Below are 26,113 nucleotides of genomic sequence, written 5' to 3' on the forward strand. Positions count from 1 at the left end.
GTGATATATTATCTTTGGCATTTAATTAAAAATGGCAACACAATACAAAGTCACTGACGTAGTTTGGCGGGAAAAGAACTCACCTTGAGTGACGCGCTTCCCGCACCACGACCTCGCTGGCGGCCGCCACTTATCGGTAAGCTTCGGCAATAGTCGGCAAACGTCGTCGTCGAGTATCGTGGCCACTTGTAGACGTAGGTCGCCTCTCTACCAAGCTTTTGAGAGAGTAGGAGAGCATCGGTTTGTGTCGGCTTCCATCGGAAAATGTCGGGAAACATCGTCGAACGTGGGAAATTGTCGGTAAACTTCGGCGATCTTCGTAATCTTTATTTAATTGATGCTAGATTAGCTTTTATTCGTCTAATTGAATGCTCTTCAAGATTAAACAGATACCAACACAGACGAACAATTCTTTCATGTAACAATGGGAAAGTTGAAATGGTTTAAATAGAACTACTTTATACTTTTTAAATTTATTAATCATAACTTATAATAAACAATATAATATTTTCTATATTTATAATTCTATTTACTGCTAACATTTTTAAAGTTGCTCGAATGGGCCGATCTCATATAATTAAAAACTATTGAAAAATCACCAAATCAAATAAAAATATATGTAGAGCATGTAGAGTAGAATAAAGTGTTTGTTTTTAATTAAATAAGTATATTTATAACAGCAATGTTTTAGATATGTTCTGCTTTTACAAGAAACATTAAAAAAAACGTGAAATTATTAATATTTGCCTGATGATAAGGGGTATTTTACATAGGCTACCACTATGGCCTTAAGCTAACCTGTATAGGGCTGTATTACCAATTATTCTGCCGCGATATCGAAATACCTTGTATTACTTGGTTCTGCATAAAAATACTAGTGAGCCAATGTAATTAATAGCACAAAGGACCTCATATCTTAATTTCCAAGGTTAGTGTATTGACGGTAAGGATTGGTTAACATTTGTCACAGTGGAAATAAATTGCATGCAGTGGTGGGGCAGTGGTGACCACTTTCAAACAGTTTGTTTTTTGTATGTCTGAAATCCTATTTAAAATAAAAATAAAAATGAGTATTACGTTATTAGAAATAATTTGTTATCGCTATGTAAATCTCGATTCGAAAATAGCCAGTTAAATAAATGTACCAAATATAAACTGTAGGTACAGAAAAATATTACGCAATAATTTTAACAATACATTTACATATCAAAACAATTATTATGAGCAACGATGTAGAGCTAAAACTAGAATATTAAATCCTAAGACTTAATTTTCAATACCTCCGAGATTTTTGTTATTTAGTTTATTGTTTACGAAGTCATACACAAGTGAAAATATTATAATTTATATTTTAGGTGTGCAGGGCTTCGATTTTTATTTATTTAAAGCATTTTTGCTGTGAAAGTTATTTTTAAGAGACTAATACGATAAGCTGATTTATTATTATATATTATAGATAAAAATAAATAATTATTTTGAGCTCTGTAAATAACGTCATAATTGGTTATTCCGACGATTGGTGAATTTTGCGACTCCCACACTAATAACCATTTAATAAACTTAAAGATTCAATATAAAGGGATAATATTTTTAAATTAAATTATCGAAACAAATAAACATTAATAAATTCAAATAACAATTCAGGGAATACAATTAATTACACAATCGTATTTAAAATAATGCATAACAATTAACAATAGACACACCGACTGCTAATTACAAAATCTCTCCATAGAAATCAAGTACTGACACGTTCGAAATTTTATAATCAGTATTGGGTATAAAAAAAAAAAATCCAATAGGTTTTCTTAGACGAAAGGACACTGCCTCAATACCCAGTTGACCTGATTCCTAAAATTCAGGGTTCCATGATAAGTTACTCGCATCTCGGTACGGAGGCGGGCGGCAGTTCAGTGACTTGACAGCCGCCGAGCGGGGAAGACGTGTGTGTGATCAGTGACACAGTGTTACGTGCTGGATGATTATTTTACGGAGATTTTTGTGTTTGTGGACACGGATCTTTTAACGTTTGGATTGCATTTTGGATGGTGGTAAGTTTTTTCGATATAATCTTACAATTGTTTATCGATTTTTATCAATAAATTTGGCATATTTTGTGACATGTTTTGATTATTTCGTCTCGTATTTGTTGAACAACAAAGAACTGTGATTAACTGGTTTTGTTTTTAATTGTCTCTTTAGTTTTGTGTATCACTTTATTTGTAATTGATATAAAATATATTTATATTTGGGAATTTTACTGAGGCAATTCCTCGCGAGTAGAGCGGTAGAGTCCGTATTTCCAAGCGTTTTATTTCGAAATTCTTGAAGTTCAATTATATTATTTTGCTTCTTATATTTGCCAATGACATGTATTTGAATTTATTTTTATATATCGTATTATTTATATGTATTTTAATCTCAAGGTTACAAAGAGATTACTGAAATCGTTTCACGTCGTTTTGGATAAACTATATTCGCGGAATTTTCTAAAAATAAGAATTGTTTTTAATTTCGCAGTGAAGTAGTAATAATAAATGATTATACAGTTTTTTAAAATAATATACATAAACGAGATAACATTTTAAATACACCAAAGATTGAACAATAATTGTGTGTATTAAAGTTCGATAAAGCATTATAGAGGATATTTTTATAAAATGAACACATTTGGCCTTGTTGTCGACTAAAGCGTAGTGCAATCGTGTTTTGCGTTTATTTTATATTTAAAAATACATTAAATTAAATTATGTATTTTATAAAACGTATATTTTCGAATAGTTTAATCATTATTTTGAGAAACTTTAAATTATCAACTAACTAGAAAGTTTTAGAACGAAATTATCGAAGATAAAATATATTATTGGACTTATTTTTATTTGGCTTGTGCTTTATAAAGATATAATAGTAAAAAAAAAAACAATCAAACAGCGACGATTTTGTTATTGATTAGTAGATAACACGGTTTTTATTTTAACGGTTGCAAACAAATCTTTGGCGACATAGTAAATAGCAAGAATAATATATTGACGCTGTAATATATGTATGTATATAATTTAATTTCAATTTCATATTCTAGATGTTGTAAGAGATTTTTAAATTAGGATAAGTCTGCGAAAACCTCTTTTAAATGTAACTATAAACTTCAAAGTATTTTGCCGACATTGACCGAACATCGACATTGTTTCTTTTTTCACGTTTACATTGTTCCATTAATTAATATATTAATTTAAAGCTTACGTGTTATTAGAAATTATTTTGATGAATTTGTTTATGAAATTATATATGTATTCATATTTAAAAACTTAACTTCTAGAGTTTAAGTTTTAATATAACTATATGTTGTTTAATAAACTAAATCAATTTCAAATGTTGATTGTTTTAGAGCTCTTGTTTCTAAAATTAACTTATGTTAGATAAATAACCCCAAAAACCGGTGGTATTTTTATTGAATGCGAAATATTTATAGATTAAAAATGTATGCCTAGTATATATAGTCAAAATATACTCTGAGAAGCATAAAAGAAACAGCCCGTAAAACAATCCCACTACTCAGCAGTGGGACGGCCGCTCTTCCCAGCTACTGCGATGCGAATTGGCGGATCCACACGTGACAAATTTTCATCAGACATGCAGGTGTCCTCACGATTTTTACATAAACGAATTGTTTGCCTGCCAATTTCGATTATTACTTTTAACAATTGAGCATCTCGGTTTTCAGAGAAGATAGAGAAGAAAATACTATAAAATAAATTAAATTCTAATCAGTGTAGTTTATTTAAGGCTTTTAAATAAGTGTTTGAAACTGGTATTTACTTTAAGGTTAGTTAAAACGGTTGTTGTGGCGTCAAAACTATAATAAAAATGCATCTGCTTGAAATCAAGTACTCGTAACTGCATAGTAATAAAGGTGCCGCCTCTCTAGATAAGCAGTATCTAACGCATGTTTTATTAGGGTTGGCAATAGCACCGAACGATATTTTAACGTTTGTCGTTTTAGAATTCAATTTGAAACAATTAATAAGTAAGTGTGAGTTATGAGTTTAGATCGACGTTAATCCTTCAAATTTTGAGAGGGTTTTTTTCTATGTAGGTACCAAACACTGATAAGTTATACAGCTAGAGAGTAATACATTTTGATTTGAATGGTAGTGAGCCAGTGTAATTACAGATATCGGGGATATAACATCATCGTTCCCATGATTGTCAGCGGATGGCTTAAAATTTTTTTTTAAATATATATCCGATGCTTATTAGTGGATGTAACATGGTCAATATACTCGTCTCCCATCCTGTTAAAATTTAAGAAAAAGAACTATTGTATTGATGTCATTATTTTGAAATTGGAAACATCATATCTTTCTATAGCGGAAATACATTGATAATCTGAAGTTATGTATGGAAAAGTTCACTTAAATGTTAAGTAGGATATATCGACTGTTTATCGAATAATATTATATTATCCTTATAAAGACAGACTTCTTGAATAATATTTATTTTTTAAACATCGTAAATTTATTTATTAATGATTATACGAGCGTGTTGTGGCTTTATGGAATTAACTATTCGCTGAACTTGAGAAATGTAAAGAAAAACTTATGTGATAATAACATCGTAAAAACAAAAGTGATTTAATATTATTACAATGTATTATTTTCTTAGAATTAAATCTTTAATTAGAGAATAGATATATAAAAAAATTAAAGGTTGTGTTGGGAAAACTGCAGTTTCTTTCAATCGGATCGGGTAGATTTTGACAATCAAGAAGAACATTATGCTCCAATATTGAATACGGTTTTTGGGTTTGTCTCGAAGACAGTAAAGCGTGGATAAGGCCATAAGATCCATTTGATTTATTTAGCGTTCGGGTAGTAATAGCTAGGAGCATTCTATCAGTTATAACTGCGGTTTGAATCTGTGGTCGGTTTAATAGTTAAAAAAATCTGCTTCGATCGTCTCAGTGAGGCTGACGTAACATGTTTATTCCAACCTTATTTCCTAATGCAGAAATCACGGAAAAGCCAAGTCCTAAGGGAAGATAACGAATGCACTTATCAGACAATGAATGGCCTTGCCCTTATCACGAGTCGAACAAACAACCTCTGTTATACCGTTCTTATCTGACTATCTTGATATTATGCGCGATAGAACGAGACGTCGATATGTTAATGTGTTGCGTTTTAAAATAAACGTAGGTAATACTTCAGTGTACTAAAATAATTCACTGTGAAATATTTATATTTAATTATACAACCGTGTCTTAGTGACATTTAGTAAAATTTGTTATAATTCGGTAAGGATACGTTAATTCGACAAAGTTTCGATGTATGAATTATGCAGAGAACATAGATTTAAAATGGAAGGAGAAAGCTTTTCAAACCGAATTATTTCTTCTTTTAAAGTTGCTGTTGACTTCAGTTACAAGAATTCATATTTTGCGACCATATCGAATTAAATATCATCATTACACTGCGACCACTTACTGGACGTTTGTCTCATACATAGTTCAAAAGTAGTGTGGTATTGAATATGACGTACACATGTAACAAAAGAAGCTATACCAACGCCATATATACGTCACAAAACATGTCTGTCTTTGAAAGTATTGATTACATTATAATATCCTGATTTCTTCTCTCTCTTAATACGAGTGGAAAGACACAGGCGCAGGACTCCGGGCTCCTAAGAATTTTAAGTCAGAAGAACTCGGTATTTAATTATTTAAACTAGGGTCTTCGTATCTGCTTTAAAAGTTAGTCAGAAAACCAACAAGGCTGTTAGTACAAATTATGTTAATCGTAACTTGTTCGTCTGTTTGTTAGCCATAATTTACAATAGATAAACACACCGTTATATAATACAGTTAAGACAACATTTACTTCCAATGTATTATAATGTAAAACTTATATGTATACCTAATTCTATATATAATAGACAAAAAGACTATATCAATACATTACAATAGTTTAGCAAAGATCGGTATTCATTGAATATTCTATGGTGTTATAATAAAATAAATCTGGACACTAATTAATATTTATTTTTGTACAATTCCAAATGAAATATATTATACACATCAGTATTGTAAAGATCGTATTAAAATATTAATTAATTCTTGCAAGCTAGATCTTATTGTTCTCTCAATAAAAGTGAGAATTGCTTGCGTTTCGTTTTGTAGAGTCATCAGTTAGTAATCGATTTCTTTGTTATAAGCGATGTATTTATACTCGTATAGTGATGATTTATCAAATTATACTTTCACTTGTTACAATCATATATTTAATTGTGCGTATGAGTGTGGTCGTACGTCAGCTTAACCGACTTTAAAATGGAAAATTCTCGATCTCCCCCGTATATTATATATTTGTTTGCTGAGCAACTGATTGTTACTATTCTCTCAATATCTATACTGATATTATAAATGTAAAAGTCTATCTGTCTGTCTGTTGCTCTTTCACAGCCAAACTGAACCGAAATGTTGAAAACATATAGTTAATCTTTTGATTATAAGTTGCATCATTTAAAAATTAGTATCTGTTTCCTTTAAGGTTTAGTATAATAAAAAATCTAAAAAAAATAATAGTTAGCTGTTTCAATATTTACAAACTCTTTTCGTCAAGAAGTTATTCCGTAGGAATAGAAATATGAATGTCACAGATACTGGATCTGTGTGTAAGTCTTTACTGAATAGCTTTTTATTACTTCTGTTAACACAAAATAGGTAAACATACATACTCGTAAGTATTCGAGGTGACAAGCAATGTGAAAGTCGCAGGTTCTATTCTGAACCTTTGGACCTATCTGGTGTATTGTTTGTAGGAACTTTAGACTCTGTAGACTCCAGCTTAGATCTTAGTTAAAGGAGAAAATATACGCATTAATATGAGAAATTATCTCCCAAATAGTCTTATATTAATTGACAATGTGGCTAAAGTGTAGCCGTAGATAAAAACAATATTATAGTAAATTGTGATGTTATAAGGAAACTTTTTTTTTGTAAAATATGTTAATTTTACTATTTCACACATTGATCATTATCTTTAAAAAACATGTGTTGTGAGTACAATTGATGAAATTAAACACGATAAATCCGAGGCGCTTCCGTGCGCATGCGCAGTGAAAGTGAAACGTCACAGTTATTACGTGGCAGACTGTCTAGTTGCTTTAACATCGATTTAAATATGTGATAGCGACACTATTAAAATAACAAATAGCCTTTTGGATGTTGTTTTACTTTTAATTGTAAATTAATTGTTAATTTATGTATTTACGGAAAAAAAATCGTATTCGTGTTGTTATTTTTTTTATATTTTAAATAAAAAAAAAATAACAACACGAGTAGTAATAACAGAGAAATTTCAATTTTTAATATATAATTTAATTATGTTATAACTTATTGGATGTTGAATACAATGATTAATGATCGCTCTCTAAAAGTGTAGAGAATTTGTGTGAAATTTCGAGATAGAGATCAAAGGTTTTTGGTGCTAACAAAGACATAAGCGACACGTAACACGTTTGAAACTAATTAAATACATTCAATATATGGATCTAATGAATTTATTGAATATAAAAAAACTGAATTTTATCACTCCTTATCCGACGTCGACAAATCTTACATACATGTCAAAAGTCATACAGATTTACAATTATTTGTAAGAAAAAAAAAACACAAATACAATACGAATAAACCATTAGTGTCTGTTATCTATTTTTAATATATATAACACGTGTAGATGTTATCAATACTATATATACTTACATTACATAACATAACATTAGCAGCCTGTAAATTTCCCACTGCTGGGCTAAAGGCCTCCTCTCCCTTTGAGGAGAAGGTTTGGAGCATATTCCACCACGCTGCTCCAATGCGGGTTGGTGGAATACACATGTGGCAGAATTTCGTTGAAATTAGACACATGCAGGTTTCCTCACGATGTTTTCCTTCACCGCCGAGCACGAGATGAATTATAAACACAAATTAAGCACATGAAAATTCAGTGGTGCCTGCCTGGGTTTGAACCCGAAATCATCGGTTAAGATGCACGCGTTCTAACCACTGGGCCATCTCGGCTCTTACTTCATATATACTTGAAATTTATATATTTTATACACATTTTATTAATTATACAAAAGTGACGTAGCTTGTATTAGAAAGATATAAGTTTGCTAGTGAAGATGATAGAGAAAGTTATGTCATGTTATCGTAATCTGTGCTTATGTTTATGTAAATGACTGAGTCGTTACTAACACATGCTTAAACGTATAAGTGAAAAATATTAGTTATACGATTTTAATTTTTTGAAAGTTTTCGTTCGACAGATTCAATAAATATTTGAATTATTCATTATTAATTTATTGTTATATATTCCAGTTTCTAAATGAATAAAAACTTTTTAAAACTCGTTTTCGAATTATAATTCAACTCATAATTAAGTAATTGAATATATATCATAAGACTTATAAAAGTTATTTAAAAAAATAATTAATCTATTAATTTCGCTTTTACTGTAAAGGTTTTACAGGTATATTTTAAATTTGTTTATTATTTCTTATCTGTGAAATTCTGTGAAAAATGATTTCAAATTAAAAATACTTTCTGAATAAACGTAAATTAATTATAAATTCATTTTCGTTACAATCTTTTTTCGAAGTATAACATAAACACCAATTATTTTTTACTATATCAATTAACCGTAATCACAAAGAAATAGATCGATACTAAACTATTATTTTAAATTAAAAATATATCGGCACGCAAACTAGTAAGTATATCGTCAATCAAGGTCCCGATAAATGAACTCGCGTGCAAAAACGTGAAATAGTTCTTTTTGTAAATCTAAATAAATAAAACCCACGTAGTAAAATAAATAATTCGGACAGTCCTAATTCTAATCTAACGGCGTCAAGGTTCGCAAATTTTTCTCCAATATAGAATCCTTGACACAAATTATGCTATGATGCGCTGTAACGCTGTTACGCACTCGCGCGAAAAACTCACAGTCCACAGATAATACACGATTGCGAGTGAGGCAATTCTGCTAAAACATTATTATGTATAATTTTTTTTTTAAATAAATAATAAATATTAACGATAATAATTCATAAAAAAATTATGTTTTTATACATTAAATGTATTAAATTTTTAAAACGATTTTAACCATTAATTTAAAAAAATGGAAATTTTCAGTTAAATCAACAAATATATATTTATAAATATTACTAATGTTATTTGAGTTCGGGGTTTAACAGATTTTTGTTCTGCTTTTAAAATAATTATTAAATAATAATAAGCAATAATTTTACACTTAATTGACCAGAAATTAAATGACAACTCAATTACAAAGATTATGTATACTCTTTATGTAGATAAATATTATGTGTCAAAATACTAATTAACATTTAATGTAAATCACTTTTGTTAAAATTCAATTCAATCAGTAATAACAATTTATTATATTACAAGATTAAGGTCATTCGTGAGATACATTTTCGAGACACAGTCACAGACAGATACGTCAGATTTAGATAATGTTATGTACTTACATAATTCAATTTTTTTACATAGCGCGTCTTTTTAACTCTCTTAAAATAATAACCCGTTAAATTCAAAGAATGATACATAGATTTCAAACAAAACAATTAATAACAAACCAAAAAGTTTATTCAATATTGTAAAGAAAACAACGAATAACGGGCTCACCCAAAGGGTTGCCTGACAAAATTAGTTAACATAAAGATGTTGACTTTTTTATGGACTCATAAAACTCACAATAACCATTTGTTTGTTAACGAATGCCGGGAACAATGCTTAAAACAAACTTTCTTTTTTTATTATGGTTTGTATTTGTTAAAATAAATTATTACAATTTTAAAAAGCAGTCACAAGATTTCACATCTTAAAAATTATAAAGCTACATACTCCCTTTTTCCTTAAACATTATTTTTAATTTTATAAAGCTGATGTGGCAATAACAGACAATAAATCACACGATCTCGTATCTATATGAAAATACTAATGATATCAAAGTCGTCATCCATCGGCAGAATTCGGATGTGCTCGAGTCGAAAATATTCGACAGTCCAATTTAGCTCGACCCCCTTCCTCCCTCGCACTTCTTTGCATCGTACCCAAAGGTGGGACCGATAGTACTATCTCTGAGGTCGCGATATGCTGGTCACATCAGTTAACCTTGGCCTACTTTGATAGCACCCGCGCCGCCCCTCTGATGTTGTATTGACTTCCTACTAGAGGCTCGCCAATACCATTAGTCTTATTTAAAATTGGCGCCAAAGTTGTTTCATAGAGCCACATGTTATAAAATTTCTTAATGTAACTTTGCATATAACTCATTCGATACAGACGTTACCTATTTAATAATGAGATTTAGTACGCATTTGAATTGTTTTGTAAATTTTATATAATATGTATATTTAAATCTTAAAAAATATATAAGTTTAAAATATTTACACATTTAAATAATATTTACCCTTTGTTAGAACTTAGAAAACATATATGTTTTATATCATTTACTAAGCTGTTAAATTGAATACATTGATCATTTTTACTTAAATGAAAGCTATATATATGTATATTTGTCCCTCTCGTGTGTATTGTTCTTATAATGAGATCTGTCGGGCATAATGAAAAAATAGTTTGGGACATCCATAGACCGTGACCGACTTTTTAATAATCCGCGTAATAGTATTTGCTCCGTTATTTTTATATAAGTACTTATTATAAATTTTGCGTGTAATTATTTAAACTAACGTCTCATATAACTGTATTAAAGTGAATTTAGGACGGCAACAAATTATGTCAATTATATATTCCGAACTCTATTTAATCGGGAAGTTTGCAACGCTAAAGTATATTTTTATTTATTCCTTAAGCAGTATGCGTAGTGGTAATATTTATTAATGATTATTCAAAATAATTTAACATACACTTTTATTAACGAAATATAAGTTTTTTTTTATTTTAAATTATTCAAGTCCTTGGAAAATTTTATTTGTATTTTTTCTAGAATATTTAGCAATTTGGTTAATGTTATTTTAATAACGTAATTTGCGCTGTGTCCGCCATATTGAATTTTAAACGTCAATTATTAGTTACGAATCTATTTATAATAAAGAGTACACAGACCAATCAATTAAATAATATTAGATGGTTAGCTTAGAGCGGGAAAACTTCGTGTAATGCCCTCTTATTGCGTTACGTACACCTGTGAGTTGTGACCTTATCCTACTAGTACACGTAAAGCAACCTTGATCTCTAGCTATTACTGAAAAATGCTGCATTTAAAACACCCAACTTATTGTCTTGCAGTACTACGTTCAAATATAATCGATTAACAACATTATAACGTGTGAATAGAGTTTGAATTCGTTTAATTATAATTTCCGTAGACCTTGACGACTGGCCTTGCATCTATCTGGCGTCCGCTCTTTCCGCCTTCGCCGAATCAATTTGAACGTTATTATTTTTATTAACTCGTTTAAATATATCTACCATTATTATGTTTCTGCGCTGTTACGACTTTAGATTCATAAGTGTTATTGAATAACGTTAAATAAATATAGATTCGGCTATTCATTAAATTACACGCTGAAGAAATTAAATAGAAAAAGAACGCAGCCGGTCTGTACTAGAATTTGAAATCGAACAGATTTCGCTTTGTGTATATCTAAAAATTTGCCTGAATCTATGACCCACATCCAAAAACACATATGAACGTCGAGGGGCGTCGAAATTCGTGGACGAAACGATCGTGCGCGCACACATGCGCTCGTAATCGCCGAATGTGTGTCATGATCAGTAGGTTAAGTTCACAAATTGATCCGAGGGCCGCGTGCAGGTATCGGCCTGAAGGTCTCGCTGCGTAAGGCTACAGACACACAGGTTACTATTACCGTCTCGTTAATTATCTGTTTAATAATAGTGTTAACCTACACTTAGGGTACTGCTTCGGGTATTGCGCCAAAACGACTCTGTGGCCGAACGTATTTTTCATCTTAAATTAATACGTGGTTATCGAAATTTATAATTTTTTAAATCAGTGTTTGGTATTGTTCCAATGTGTACATAAATAAATTAAGTACATTTTAGTTTGATACTTAAAAACTAGAACCTACACGGTTAAAAATATTACATATTTAATATTTTAAGTACTAATAAAATAATATATTTCATTTAGTTTCGTTTAAAAAAAGATTCTCTCATCTATTTTTGAAAAAGATTTTAAAAATACAACACTAATTGTTTTTTTTTTTTCATTTAAAATTAAATCAATATTCGGTCATTCATAATGAATATTCTATAATTAAATTTTTCGAAGAATGCATAGAGGTTTTATATAATTGTTGACTTGTATGTGTGTGTCATTCATTTTCTCATAATATGTTGCCTGTTGCCTATCCCACTGACCTTTTTGCCTTTAACGTTAGCAGAATGTTATTTACTTTATATTATATCAGCAAAGTAACATAATTATTGTATAATATATTACCCGAACGTATTAAGAAAATCTCATACAATTTTTAACAAAAAATAAAACGATGCAAACGAAATAATCAATTTTTAAAACTCTTTATATAGTGAAGTTCGTGTAGATTACTTGTATCAAGAAATTAATAGTATTGTTTGGTATATTCGCGCTGAAAAGTCATAAAGGCAAATATGAAAAAATATTGTAAATGTGTGTTAAACACACGCATAAGTCATAAGGGGTATAACTTTTGAAATCCCATAGTGATGGCGCGTTGATGATATTATTATTATTACATACAAGGAGGTAACAATGCAGCAGTTACAGTATCTAAGGCGAAGGTACCACTTACCATTAAAATGCATATAACAGAACACATAGGATATAATTAAACTTACTGTTATATGATATATATTCAGAATGAATAAGTGTTATTTCATAAAATATACATTAAACTAATAAATATGGCTATTAATAATAATATCTGCAACCTCGCTTAACAAGTAATTGCTTTCAGCGCCTTGTAGCTTCATTCTTGTTTTTGGTAGTGAAGTATGATTAATAAAAACGATTTATTCAACTAGTAGTTCTTTGGGATCGTGGCGATGGTCTGGATATGTAAAACTATAAGAAATAATATGCCTTTTTATTAAAATAAAATTTATTAATTTTAAGATAAAATTTGATTTTCGAACTACAAATAATTTTGAAATCCATTGGACAAAAATTTGTAAGTTAGTTAAGGAGGTATTTTTCGAAGCAAATCATCCTATTTTAAAAATTATTTCTATGTAATATTCTTTTGAAATTGGACCATATTTGCAACGTCGACGAATAAACGGTCGAGCGAATGCGAAGGCAAACGCTGCCTTAAAGAAGTAAATGACTGAATTACATATTTTAAATTAATTATAATATATATACTAAAGAAACCGGATCACGTCTGCTGGGTATTGTAAGTTATTAATAAATAGTTTTTGCTATATGGCAATTATGTTACGAAGAAAATTTAATTTAAATTTAGGTAGCTTCGTACGTTGTTAATGTGCGTACTTGGTCCAAATACTTTTATTATTTAATAATAATTTGAAACAAGGTTTGTTTATTTACAGTTTAAATTTTATTTTATAAACATGTCGAGCTGACGTTTGTAAAGTAAATATTAGGCAACGATGTTTGTGACTGAAACCGTCTTAGATATTTTATAGTCAAAAACAACAACATAACTAGGTAAACTATTTATATATTTAGAGCTAAAAAGCTAATTCGATTGACAATGATTCAATTGAACAGAAAAAAGGCTATTTATATAGTAATTTAAATTTAAAGTAAAAATGATTCTGAAGTCAAAAACGACTACTACCACGACATAAGTCAGAAAATTCAGCAGTTTAAATTTGGAAAGAAAATTACGAAGAATAAAAAAAATCTATTTATCGAATCAAATTCTTACTTTTATTTTTTTTTAAATCGTAAGCCAAAATTTTTTATAGAAACCATCCATTTTTTTTTTTCGATGTATAGTTTAAAATTGATTTTCTTTTAAGTTATTACAAATCATCGCTAATGTCAAGAAAGCGATTTACTTGCGTGACTCATATGACAAATATGAAACTGGGTCGTTGTGAAAAAGTACGTGTGCATTGTATTGAAATTGTCTATATGTGCATAAATTCAGCTAAAATCACATTTCGCAATGCCCTGGTTTTGTTATTTTACATTCGTCAGCCGTATGAAGGAATTTTTAGTAATTGAAATAATATCGATGAAAGTAATAATAAAATATTCTTCGTTTTCGTAATAAAAAGGTTGTATAGATATTTATCGATGGAACAATCTGTTTATTTTGACGCACATCATTATTCGCAACAAATGTTTTGTTATATACATATATATATATATAACATAATAAATGAATTCAGAACATTCTATTTCTGGATTTATAAAATAATATCCTCGTTTATACAATATAAAATATTTTCAAAAGTTAAAGTTATAATTTTTTTCAGTTTATATAAAATACTTCAAAGATTAAACTGAAATTTCGATTGGCGAGCAAATATCTATTTGAACAGGAGCTTACTCGCAGCTCATATCCACCCACGCAATCCTTTTTATTCGAGGAAATGATCCTTCAGTAAAAGTTAAATTTATATTCTAGGAAACAGTAATACAGAATGAATTCCCATTCGTTATACGGTATTTTAAATAATCTTAATACGTACGTAATTTTATTATTATCGTAGTTTATTCACTGTTTAATAACAAATGTTGTATAAATCGTTACAACTTCGTTCCAAATATATTTTGGTATAATGTATTTTCATTGTGTACTATTATTTGTGTGCCGTAGTTTAATTGAAGGTCAAGCAGTGATGTTTGAGTAGGTATTTATATATGTATTCGAGTAGACGGTAGAGTCGATAAGATCACAAAGTAATTATTTTTTTACAAATTTCAATATAGGTATTAGCTTGTAGTTTTTTTTTAATACATTGAATAAGGCTTATTTTTTTTTTTTTTTGTAATGAAAAATCAAACTTAGTTCCGCTGTTCATCTTAGACTATGTGCTATATAAATCATTTGCAGGTTTATTTCTGAAATTTATAAAATATTGAGTGTTTTGTGGTTTTTTAAACGGAATATTTTTAATTCGTTTTCTTTTTAATCTATCTGACAACTGACAGGCAATCGGTTGTATGGTAAGTGGTCACTGTTGCTCATAGACGGCATGAAAATTTTATTTTTATCGTGTTTTACTCATCAAATATTCACTCAATTTTAGTAATGTCGAATATAGTATTGCGTAACGTGTAAATGTATGTATATTCAAATATAGATTCAGTTCGTATATATTTTGTAGTGTTTAGAGCGTTTTCTTAATCGTCTTTAGGTGTACAGCTCAACGCGTTCGGAATCCGGTAGTGACACAGACCTATTCAATCAGAGCGAGACGAAGATAGACGCTCGTCCGAGCGAGAGCAGGAAAGAGCTAACAAGGTTACGTTCTCAATGCCGGGCGCCATTACGCTACTACTCAACGCCAAACTAGAACCAATTACAATTTTATCTATATCGATTTAAACTCCAACATTTCGTTAATGAACCTGTTTCGATAATGATATGGATATTTTTTTTCATTATCTCTATATGTACTTGCTTATTTAAGGTCATTTTTTGCATTTTTTTTACCAATAATAGGTTTAATACGTAATGTGACCTAAAAAATATTTAATGTGTTTGTGTGAAATTGTGTCAAAATTGTTTAGTATGTCTAGTCTGTGCCAGAAACGAAGGTCATTATTTAAATGAAGGCCGTAAACGTATATATTTTTTATCTCCGATAAACAAATTATGTATATCATCGATATAATTCGTAGGCTGAGATTTGTGACAGCCATTATAAATATTATCAAAGGCTATTTGCAGTGTTATCTAGCTCACGATCTAATATATGTATTTTTTTCTTAACAATATAACTAATATATAGGAGTAGTTGCATTTTTGTAAAATAAACAATATTTATAGCAACAGTTTATTTTTTTAATATGGAAAATATATTCTGCACTTTAAGTCTATACTATTTGAGGAGGTTTTATTACCGAAAATCCCATAGGCGGCCGAAAGAGCCATATAAGGCCACAATGAGCCAACCTCACTAGCCGTTAAGGCCACGCGGCCTGACATAGACCCAGATATTGTGACATTGGCACTACATTCAAGCACTGAGGTCATTCGTTCATTTAAAAATAAACGAGTCTCTCCGCGCCATTTCTGCATTTTGACAGTTATAACATGGAATTGGTATTTGAATTTAGAATTAAACATACTATTTTCATGAGTTTTTCACGTTAAAGACAACTAAAATATTTTTGTTATAAATAAAATTTCAAACGTTTTATGAGTTAATACGTAGTTATACACAAATACGTAATAATATATTTCTCGTTTCTACGTAAGTAATTAAAAAATCATATCAACTGCGACATAACAGGATCCGAACCCGTACCTCTTCGGCTATCTCGGTCAAGGTTATTTGTCATAACGCTGTGATCACTTGGCTTACGCATTCTTGGTGATGTCTCTTTATTTCGAAGAGAAAATACAGACTAACATTCGAGAACCTTGAACGCTTTTCACAAGAAGGCGTGGGTTCATATTTTGCTTAGTCGACGTTATCAATGTAATGTATTTTTTTAATTATACACATAAAAGGAGCGGACTAACTTGCAACGATAAAGTTTAACACATTAACCTATATCGTAATTAATTAGATCAATAATAAATTACACAGGCGTGCGGCGTGCGGCTTCCAAGGCACAACGGAAGGTCTGCAGAAAGGATAAGAATAAGTGATGACGTCAGCCCCAGGTCACAATTTATTGACATTTTGATTATAACAAACAAATGGACGACCTCTATTGATTACATCATTAATAAAACTGCTAAGTACAATAAAAATAAAATGTTTTATCTGTATTTTGCCTTACTCGTTATAAATGAGATATATATCATTATATTTTTTTATTAGGGCGACCTTTGAAACTATAAATAGATATTCTATATCCTTACAAAATTTACGAAAAATTATCTAATATTTGCCATCGTTATAATAATTTATAAAAACGTTAGTAGTATATATTTTTAATGTTAGGTTTTTTTTTATTACGGTCGAGGTTTTACTTATTTACATGCAAGGAGGATAAATAATACATTGTCCTTTTAAAACTTAATACACCTTATGATATGAAAATATTTATTTGTGTGAAATCTTGTCATACTAATAATGTGTTTCAGTGTGCAGTAATGTTTTTATTATATAAGATTCATATTCGGCTTATTATTTTTCTATACTTTCGGAGTTTATTGAAGATAATAACTACGTATAAAATATAATTATATTAATTGTTTATTTAAGTATTTAGTAATCACTAAAACTAAATGGAATAAATACAAAAAAAACCGTCAATATTTCATGAATTATTACTTAGTGCCGTTTTTAGATATAGGTACTACGCGCTACGAAATTCTACGCCGTAGTACGTCTACGGACAGCCGTAGATTCGGGGTACCTTTGCAAAGTTTGAATTAGGAAAAAATAATGCAGTGCCTTCGTACATATCGATATTTAAATTGACAAAAAAACGAATAAGATTCTTCGTCTTAAGTGTATTTATTTAGACCTGCGTTGTACAAATTTGCATTTCTTCAGCTTATTATTTTGTCCAAGGCACGAATGTAATTTTGACATGATACACATATTAGTAGTTCTTTTATATCAACCATTTTTATATTGTAATATACTTTTGTGTACTTAATTAAGTAAAGTTACAAAATGTTTCGTGAATAATATTATATTTAATTTGTTTAATGATGTGTTATAAAATATTTGACGACGAAAATACTCGCTCTCGTGATTGATTGATATTATTCGAAATACTTTCGTTAAATATCTATTCGAATAAAAATTAAAAAAATATCCGAAACTTACTTATAGGATTATAAAATGATACCTCTCTAAATATCGTTGAATTTCAGGCATCGCTTAACTAAATTAAGATTCTAAGAATTGCTAGTGAATATTTTGATGAATAATAAAATTCATATTATAGTGGGTGGCAGGTGGTTGGGTGAGACGGGGGCTAAGTTCAAGTTGAGGGAGTTCGCTAGGCAACGCTACACGTGGCGAACTTGCCCTCTGACCTACTATGAATAAATATTAAACGTGAAAACATTATTTATTACAAATATTTAACTGGAGAAACAAATGACTCACGAATTCTATATCTTTTTGATTTTAATTAATATTCAGCTAAACATATAAACATAATTGGATATTTTTTTAGTTACTTTGCTTCCTATACACAGGCAGATGAACAAAAAGACCATACATATGAATAGTACCTACTTATATCTAACAAATTATTATTAATTATTATTAATTTAAAAAAATATATATTTTATTCGTATTGACATCCGAATATTACCAGATAGAAGTTGCGATTACATCCCGGTAGTGTGTGCAGTAATTAACAATTTCTTAATGCGTCATTAATTCATAGTGAAAATGACCGACATGAACTTTGACGTTTTAACAAGTTGTCAATTGCAGTCGCTCTTGATTTTGTAGTCGGACTTGTTGCTTCGCTGTAATATTCCGCGCTCTTCAGCTTTCGTTATAGAAAGACTGTTATATACTGATGATAGTGTCTGAGACGTACCAAAAACAATAATACAAAAATATATTACTACACAATAAAAAAATTACATTACATACATTACCAGCCTGTAAATTTCCCACTGCTGGACTAAGGCCTCCTCTCCTTTTGAGGAGAAGGTTTGAAGCATATTCCACCATGCTGCTCCAATGCGGGTTGGTGGAATACACATGTGGCAGAATTTCGTTGAAATTAGACACATGCAGATTTCCTCACGATGTTTTCCTTGAGCACGAGATGAATTATAAACACAAATTAAGCACATGAAAATTCAATGGTGCTTGCCTGGGTTTGAGCCCGCAATCATCGCTTAAAATGCACGCGTTCTAACCACTGGCCCATCTCGGTTCTTCAAAATACCAATAAAAAACACAAGAAATATTACTTGTGTGAATATTTTTTTTTATTGGAAAATATTAATGAATATGTATCATTGGTACGTGACAAAATTTATTTTCACGTTATTCCGTCAATTTCGTGTCACGTACTCTCATAACGAAATCCATTGTTTCTTTATCAATATGCACGATGTCAATACAAAAATACTAAAATTACGATACATTTAGTCTATAGAACCTCTTTACTCGTGCTGGGCCATTCATAGCGACTCGAGGAGTGTGGGGCCGCCCCCGGGAGCCACGTGTATCAATGGGGAGTAAAGCGTGGTACACAATGTAGATATTTGATATTAAAGTTAGTCTTTATGTGTATTAACATAAATTATCTAGATACTTGTGTACGTATATTATATCGTGAAAACAAGATTAGTATTAACAGAATTAGTGACGTTAATAAAAGTAAAAATATTATACAGGCGATCTGCGCTATTACTTACATTTGTCTTGAGCGTATAAAAGAGAAAAAGACGCTAATGTATGTTTCAAATGTCCCTTTTCTTTGCACATCGATCATTCATGAATGCTGTAGAGTCGTCATTTGATAAGAATCTTTAAATTTAAACTTATCCTGGTAATTGTTTATTTCTAATCAAAAATTAATTGTACGATTTATATTATAATAAAACTATAAACATTACTTTCGACTGCGACGATTTATGTACGTCGAATACACCTAATTAGATTAAAGGATAGTAATTTTTGAATAATCAATAACAAGATGCACATAGCTACAAAACATTGAATAAATTTTACAAATGACATACTGCCGAAATTGTTCGTAGTACGAGCGTCGTGCGTGGCTACTACGCGATCGATAGCAGGCGGTCCTGTACGCGTGCCTACGCGTGTCAGCCCCCGGATGGTGCATGTTAGAATCGCTTTTACACAACTAAGGCTATAATAATATGAGGCCTTTGATTTAAATGTTTCCTCCGTTAATATATGTTTGTGTATTATTTATAATTGAAAGCAATTTAAAAGGTTTCTAAAAGCTGTGTAGCTATAGGACACTTGAAATTGGGAAAATTTGAGCGTTGAAAAAGCAGATGGACATTAAGGGCTATGACTACTTGTATAAAGGGTGGTGCAGTAGTTATACTTTAAAGAGCGATCAGCCTATATGTAATCTCTCTTACTATTCGTAGCCATTTTTTTATGAAATCGGCATCAATTCGAGGTTTTACGTACGTATCTTAAAGCATCGCTTCCGAAGCATTAGTTGTGGCTTTTATTCCTTTATCTCATACCTTTATCTAACTTTAATTTCAATGTTTTTGCTTATTATATTAAACTGAAAAATACTTATACTGACCACGAACGATCGCGAGAAATTCTTATAAGAATTTTAATAAAATTTTTTGACCGTAGAATGAGATACTTCTGTGACTTCAATAGTGATGTAAACATACTACGGATACTACATTCCATGATATAGACAGCCAGCACAAAAATAAATTGGGATGAAACAATTGCCGATGTATTGTTTATGTGATAAATACCTTCCCGTTTTCGTTTTCCGTTTATGGTTTAATATACGTTACAGAAATCATTTTTTCACTTATGTTTTTTTTTTAAGGCTTATTCAGAGGGATTAATGGATATACATGTTTTTCTATGTAGAGTATAAATAATTAAAATAATTTGTAATAAACGATTTTATGATAAGTTTATTCCTAAGATTCTTTATGACTATACTATGATCTAATGACGTAATATGACGTCATTATTCATGGCTGACGAAAGTTCTTATATTATAAAACATAATCTATTCTTTCATCGACAAATCTACATTTACATAATCCTCATTGTTTTTCTTACTTTATTAATTATATTTGTTTATGTATCAACTTTTGATAACTACAAGTACTCCATAATTAAAAAAAAAAATTAGTTAATTTAAATACGCTATTATTCACACACTTCAAAGGGCGCTATAAATTATATGCGTTATTTACATATTTTCTAAACCAACAATTTATGTAACGGAACTAATAGATTTTTCTTACCATTCGAAGAAATTAACTTTTTGAAATTAACATAAATATAATATACATAAAGTGTTATAGTACAAGAAAATAATAATATTATGTAATTATATTAATAAAATATATCAAAGATAAAGTAGACTTAAACAAGAACAATTTTTGGAACGGTTTTCGAATTTTATTGAGACTAACAAGAATCAGTAAATCTTTCACGAGCATAACCAATAAACCGGAAATCGAAATACATAACCACCACGCTACCAAATATATATAAACAGTGTTATAAAAAAAAACTGTATGTATAAAATAAATTATGTGACTTATATTTTTCAAATAAGTACCTACTGCTTATTTCTTTAACACTTAGTTAACAGTCTTAACAATTTGTGTTTATGAAAACATCGCCAGCAAAACTGCATTGGAGTAGCGTGGACGAATAAGCTCCGCCCCTTCTTATGTACATACTTTAACTTTACTTAAAAAAAAATTGAGCAATGTCATAATATAAATTTAAGTGTCTCAATAACGATTACAAAGACAATAAAAGAGAGATATACAAAAAGGCACAGAACTAGTTCCAATGTGCTTTTAATTGTTCGACTTTCCCTCTCGACGAGTTGACGACTCGAGGCGTAAGAGTTACGCTATACTTGTCTCGTTTAAGATATTCCTATTAAGTATTAAATAATTAATGTATATATAAATAAATTAAATAAATAATGTATATGTTTTCGTGTATGTAATTTAAGTTGAATTATATTTAGTTTTAATGAAAGTGTTAATTTCGTCATCTTATTTAAATGTAAACATGAATTATATATTTTTAGCTAAATGCAAATGATGTTTTTTTTATTTGTTGTAATTTAAAATTTATTAATAATTTATCTATTAATGCATGATGCTACTTTGTTTTCTAATGCAAAAATATTTACATTTCCTTTGGATAGAAATGATCATCCTACAAATATAAATTTAACAGTACCCTCACAGTTACAAGATTTGATATCGAATTTATATCAACATCAATACCAGATATAAATTAGAGTTGAATTTAATTAGAGAACGTCACAATACCTCACATCGTAAGAAAGTAGTTTCAGAATTAATAGCTAGTATACATCCAGCATCAGTCGTTCCGGGAATATAAAACAGGATGCAGTTTTCGGGAAAACGTCGAGAAAATCATGAAACGGGTCACAGAATGGCTAACAATAACTTTTACGAGCAGTAAAGGCGAACGCGTAAAAAATATTTAGCTTCTTTTACTGCGGCGATTTCCTGATGGGCTTACTTTCGCGCCCTGCACCCGCCGGGCTTTTCACGTCTTCCCTGAGAAAACTGTAGCCATCCCGCTCGTTTGTACGACGCCATCTCGCTTCAAGGTCGACGACCGGGGCAGCGAGCGCGCGAAAGTACTTTCCCTGCGCTGGCGCATGCAAGTCTCTAACGCTCGTTCGTTGCTTCGTACGCGTTTGCGTTCGGGTTGTATGGACTTTTGTATGGCAGACGCAGAATAACGCACCTCATATATAAATCGTCTGTTCTAAAGACGATGTATTGACGCTGTTAGGAAGTTAAGTACTTAAGCTGAATCTAGAAACGCCGTCTCGCTATTCAATTCGATCTTGTGATTTAGGAGCACGTGCAAATAACTTCAACGAAGAATCAATATTAATTCCCTTTTACTATTTTACACGATATTTTTTTTATATTAAATATATATACAATTGTACGTATTATATATTTGTACAGACGTAAATAAGAATAGAAACAAATCCTAAAAGGATTCCAACAAAAAATTAAGTTATTGGTCGAATTATAAAATATGTTGAAAGCTGATGAATACGTAAAACAATTATATAAGTAACTCAAACATAAATTTAATATAAATTAAAGATACAACTATTAAGAAAATTTCGAATACATCATAACGCGAGTAGAACATTAAATAACATTTGTGAAATCGGTGGAAAAATTACATAAGACAGTCATTTGAAATGAGAAAATAATTGGAAAACGTGTTAACTGCACTCTTGCTATTATCTAACAAGAATTGCATCATTCGTGTTATAATATTAATTATTGTTAGTGTCACAGATAATATACACGATTATGTATTTCAACAGATTTTGAAAGCGACTAAATCGAATATTATTTGATGTCATATCCTATGAGCAATATAAACGTATCCTATACCTACAACGTCGGTACCCTGAAAGAGATCGCTCTATAGCGATAAGGTGGACTAAATTGTTTGCTTATTTTATTTAGGCTGTATCCACGTTTAAGTAATTTATTTTTTCTTTAATCGTACAATAAAATATAAAGTAATTATAACTGCTAAAATTCTTTCTTGGACTGAATATTGGTGTGAACCAGTTTGTGAGTAAGCCACAGGTTCCAACGACATAATTTATTTGGTCTTATGGTTTGCGGTGCTGTGCAAACTATAAGGAGCGGTATTTAATTATTGTAGTGTCAGTAATGATGGTTAAAGTTGACTTTCCGTTAGATGGCAGTTTTGCTTGTCAAAATAAAATAATAAAATGTATATCAAAATATAATATACTGAAATAATGTTAGTGGTGGTTTGTTGGGCTCTGTGCACCGTCCTGATAGGGACCCACCCATCACATATCCTACTGCCAAACAATATATATATAACATCAGCAGCCCGTAAATGTCCCACTGCTGGGATAAAGGCCTCCTCTAAGGAGAAGGTTTGGAGCATATTCCACCACGCTGCTCCAATGCGGGTTGGCGGAATACACATGTGGCAGAATTTCGTTGAAATTAGACACATGCAGGTTTCCTCACAATGTTTTCCTTCACCGCCGAGCACGAGATGAATTATAAACACAAATTAAGCACATAAAATTTCAGTGGTGCCTGCCTGGGTTTGAACCCATCATCAGTTAAGATGCACGCGTTCTAACCACTGGGCCATCTCGACTCATATATATAGTATATAGTATAAAATATTTAGTATTGTTGTTTTCTGTTGAAGGGTCAGTGAGCCAATGTACAGTGCCAGGTACTCCTAGATATTTTATATAAAATAAAAACTAATAAAATAATATTTAATTTATATCCGTAGATCTGTAAATAAATAAGGTAGAGGTGGCTATAGGTGTTCTAGATCGATATCAATTAAAAATGTTTGTACGTAATTATCAAATAGGTATGATAGTTTACAAGTATTCAAGTCATTAAGTAAATTTATGGCTCTACATACACTACTATTGACATTCGCTGACATTCCAATTTCAAGCTCTGTAAATTTCTGTAAACATTTTTTTTGGGAAATGTATTCTGTCATTTATATCTTTTCGTGATGGTTGTAAAATCAAACGATAATATTATACTTTCAGTTTGTCGCAAAATAATTTAAGTAAAGCTCTACTTTTCTTACATTATTTTATCTATAATAGGTATCAGATCATTTTGTGAACTTGTCTTCCTGTAAATTATTGCCATTGATCTCAGCGCAGCTAAACTAATAAATAAACTAAGTATGTTAATGTTACTTGATACAATAAATAACCAGTTGGAAACATAGTTATATACATTATTAATTATAAACAACGATTACGTTAAATATGTAATTCGTTGTTCTGGAACACTCTCTATTGTAAAGTAATTATGTTCAAAATTGCGTGATTACAAGTTTAAAAAGTGGACACAAATGTTTTTTTGTTAAAAATATAAAAACAAATAATCACGATGTCGTGTGGTATATCAATCAGAGGTAGGAAGCGGGAGTGAAAGCCGGGTTCATCGTCACGATGCGCACGCGCACCGAAACTTGAGCGCAATGCACATAGATTGCACTCCTAGATTAGACTAAGAGACTATTTTATATAATTAATTTAAAATTGAAACTTTTCTTTATTTTGCCTTTTAGTTATTTATTTTGTGTATTTAATTAAATTTAAATATTATACTTTACTATCCTTTTCACAATATATAGTTATATATTCAAAAATTGTGGTTCAAATTGATATTTTATTAAGCGATCGGTATTTTCAAATTTATTATAAAATCAAGTTCAAAGTTACACTTTCCATCTTAAATCATATTCGTCTTGAAATGTCAAATATAATGTCACAAGGTGTTCTATTTGTACTCATTAAAGGCCAAGTGGGCGGGAATAATCTGTCACTGTCAGAAGTCACTTTGACATTTTCGTATTGTTTTTTTGTTCGATGTTGATAATGAATGTGCAAAGGATAGTCCTCAACAACTTTTTGTTTTAATAGTTATCAGTTTTTTTCGCACGCAATAAAAAATGCAGTGAATAAATTAAACTACATCTTTAATGTAATATCACAAACGCAAATCGTCAACTTATTATTATTATAATGGCTGTCATAGTTAAGATAATTTAAACAAATATATATGTATCTAAAATTGTCACTTGCTACCTAAAGTTATTTAAATTAAAAAATGTTATGTGTTAGCTAAAAAAATCCATATCCATAAATTTACATATTTTGATATTAAAATTACAAAATACAATAATAGGCTCATATTTGTTCATAAAGGTAGCAGTGTAGATACGGCTTAAAAGCCAAACGCGTACAAGAAAATGGCGGTAGGTAATTGTCAACAGTAGCGCAATTACAACTGATATAATTCTGGCGGGCAATGCTCGTAATTGCAGCTTGCATAACTATCACTTCTCGTAATGCCTCTCTTACTTTTGTTTTGTGCAGTAAATGGACTTATGTTTAATTCATTACAATTATAATTCAATCTCTATTCAGAATATCTACTCAACAACACAATTAAGTAAAGACGATTTGTGTCTAATTATACTTAATACTAAGAATATTTGATTTGATAATGTTATTAAGACAAATTAAGAGAGGCCGTGAAAATTAAGTTATTCTGACTATAAGGATTCCATATCAGGCGCCGCTTCAAACGGATTCTTCGCCTACGCGCAGCACAGAGTTTCATAATTAATGACTCAGCCGCGGCCTTCGCGAAAACGGTCGCAGGTGGGCCCTAGGTTCTAGTC

At 30.3% G+C, this 26,113-nt stretch overlaps 1 protein-coding gene across 2 annotated transcripts in view; it reads left to right on the forward strand.

Moving 5' to 3' along the window:
• The first annotated feature begins 1,907 nt into the window (after positions 1 to 1,907).
• LOC125075835 (ecdysone-induced protein 74EF) overlaps positions 1,908 to 26,113 on the forward strand; it is a 150,649-nt gene continuing 126,443 nt past the window's right edge. For both annotated transcript variants that reach the window (XM_047687632.1, XM_047687642.1), the window contains exon 1: positions 1,908 to 2,051. The gene's annotated coding sequence lies outside the window, so the exon portion shown is untranslated. The remainder of the gene's footprint in view (positions 2,052 to 26,113) is intronic.

The sequence above is a fragment of the Vanessa atalanta genome, chromosome 2 (assembly GCF_905147765.1).
Source record: "Vanessa atalanta chromosome 2, ilVanAtal1.2, whole genome shotgun sequence".
Classification (NCBI taxonomy): Eukaryota; Metazoa; Arthropoda; class Insecta; order Lepidoptera; family Nymphalidae; genus Vanessa; species Vanessa atalanta.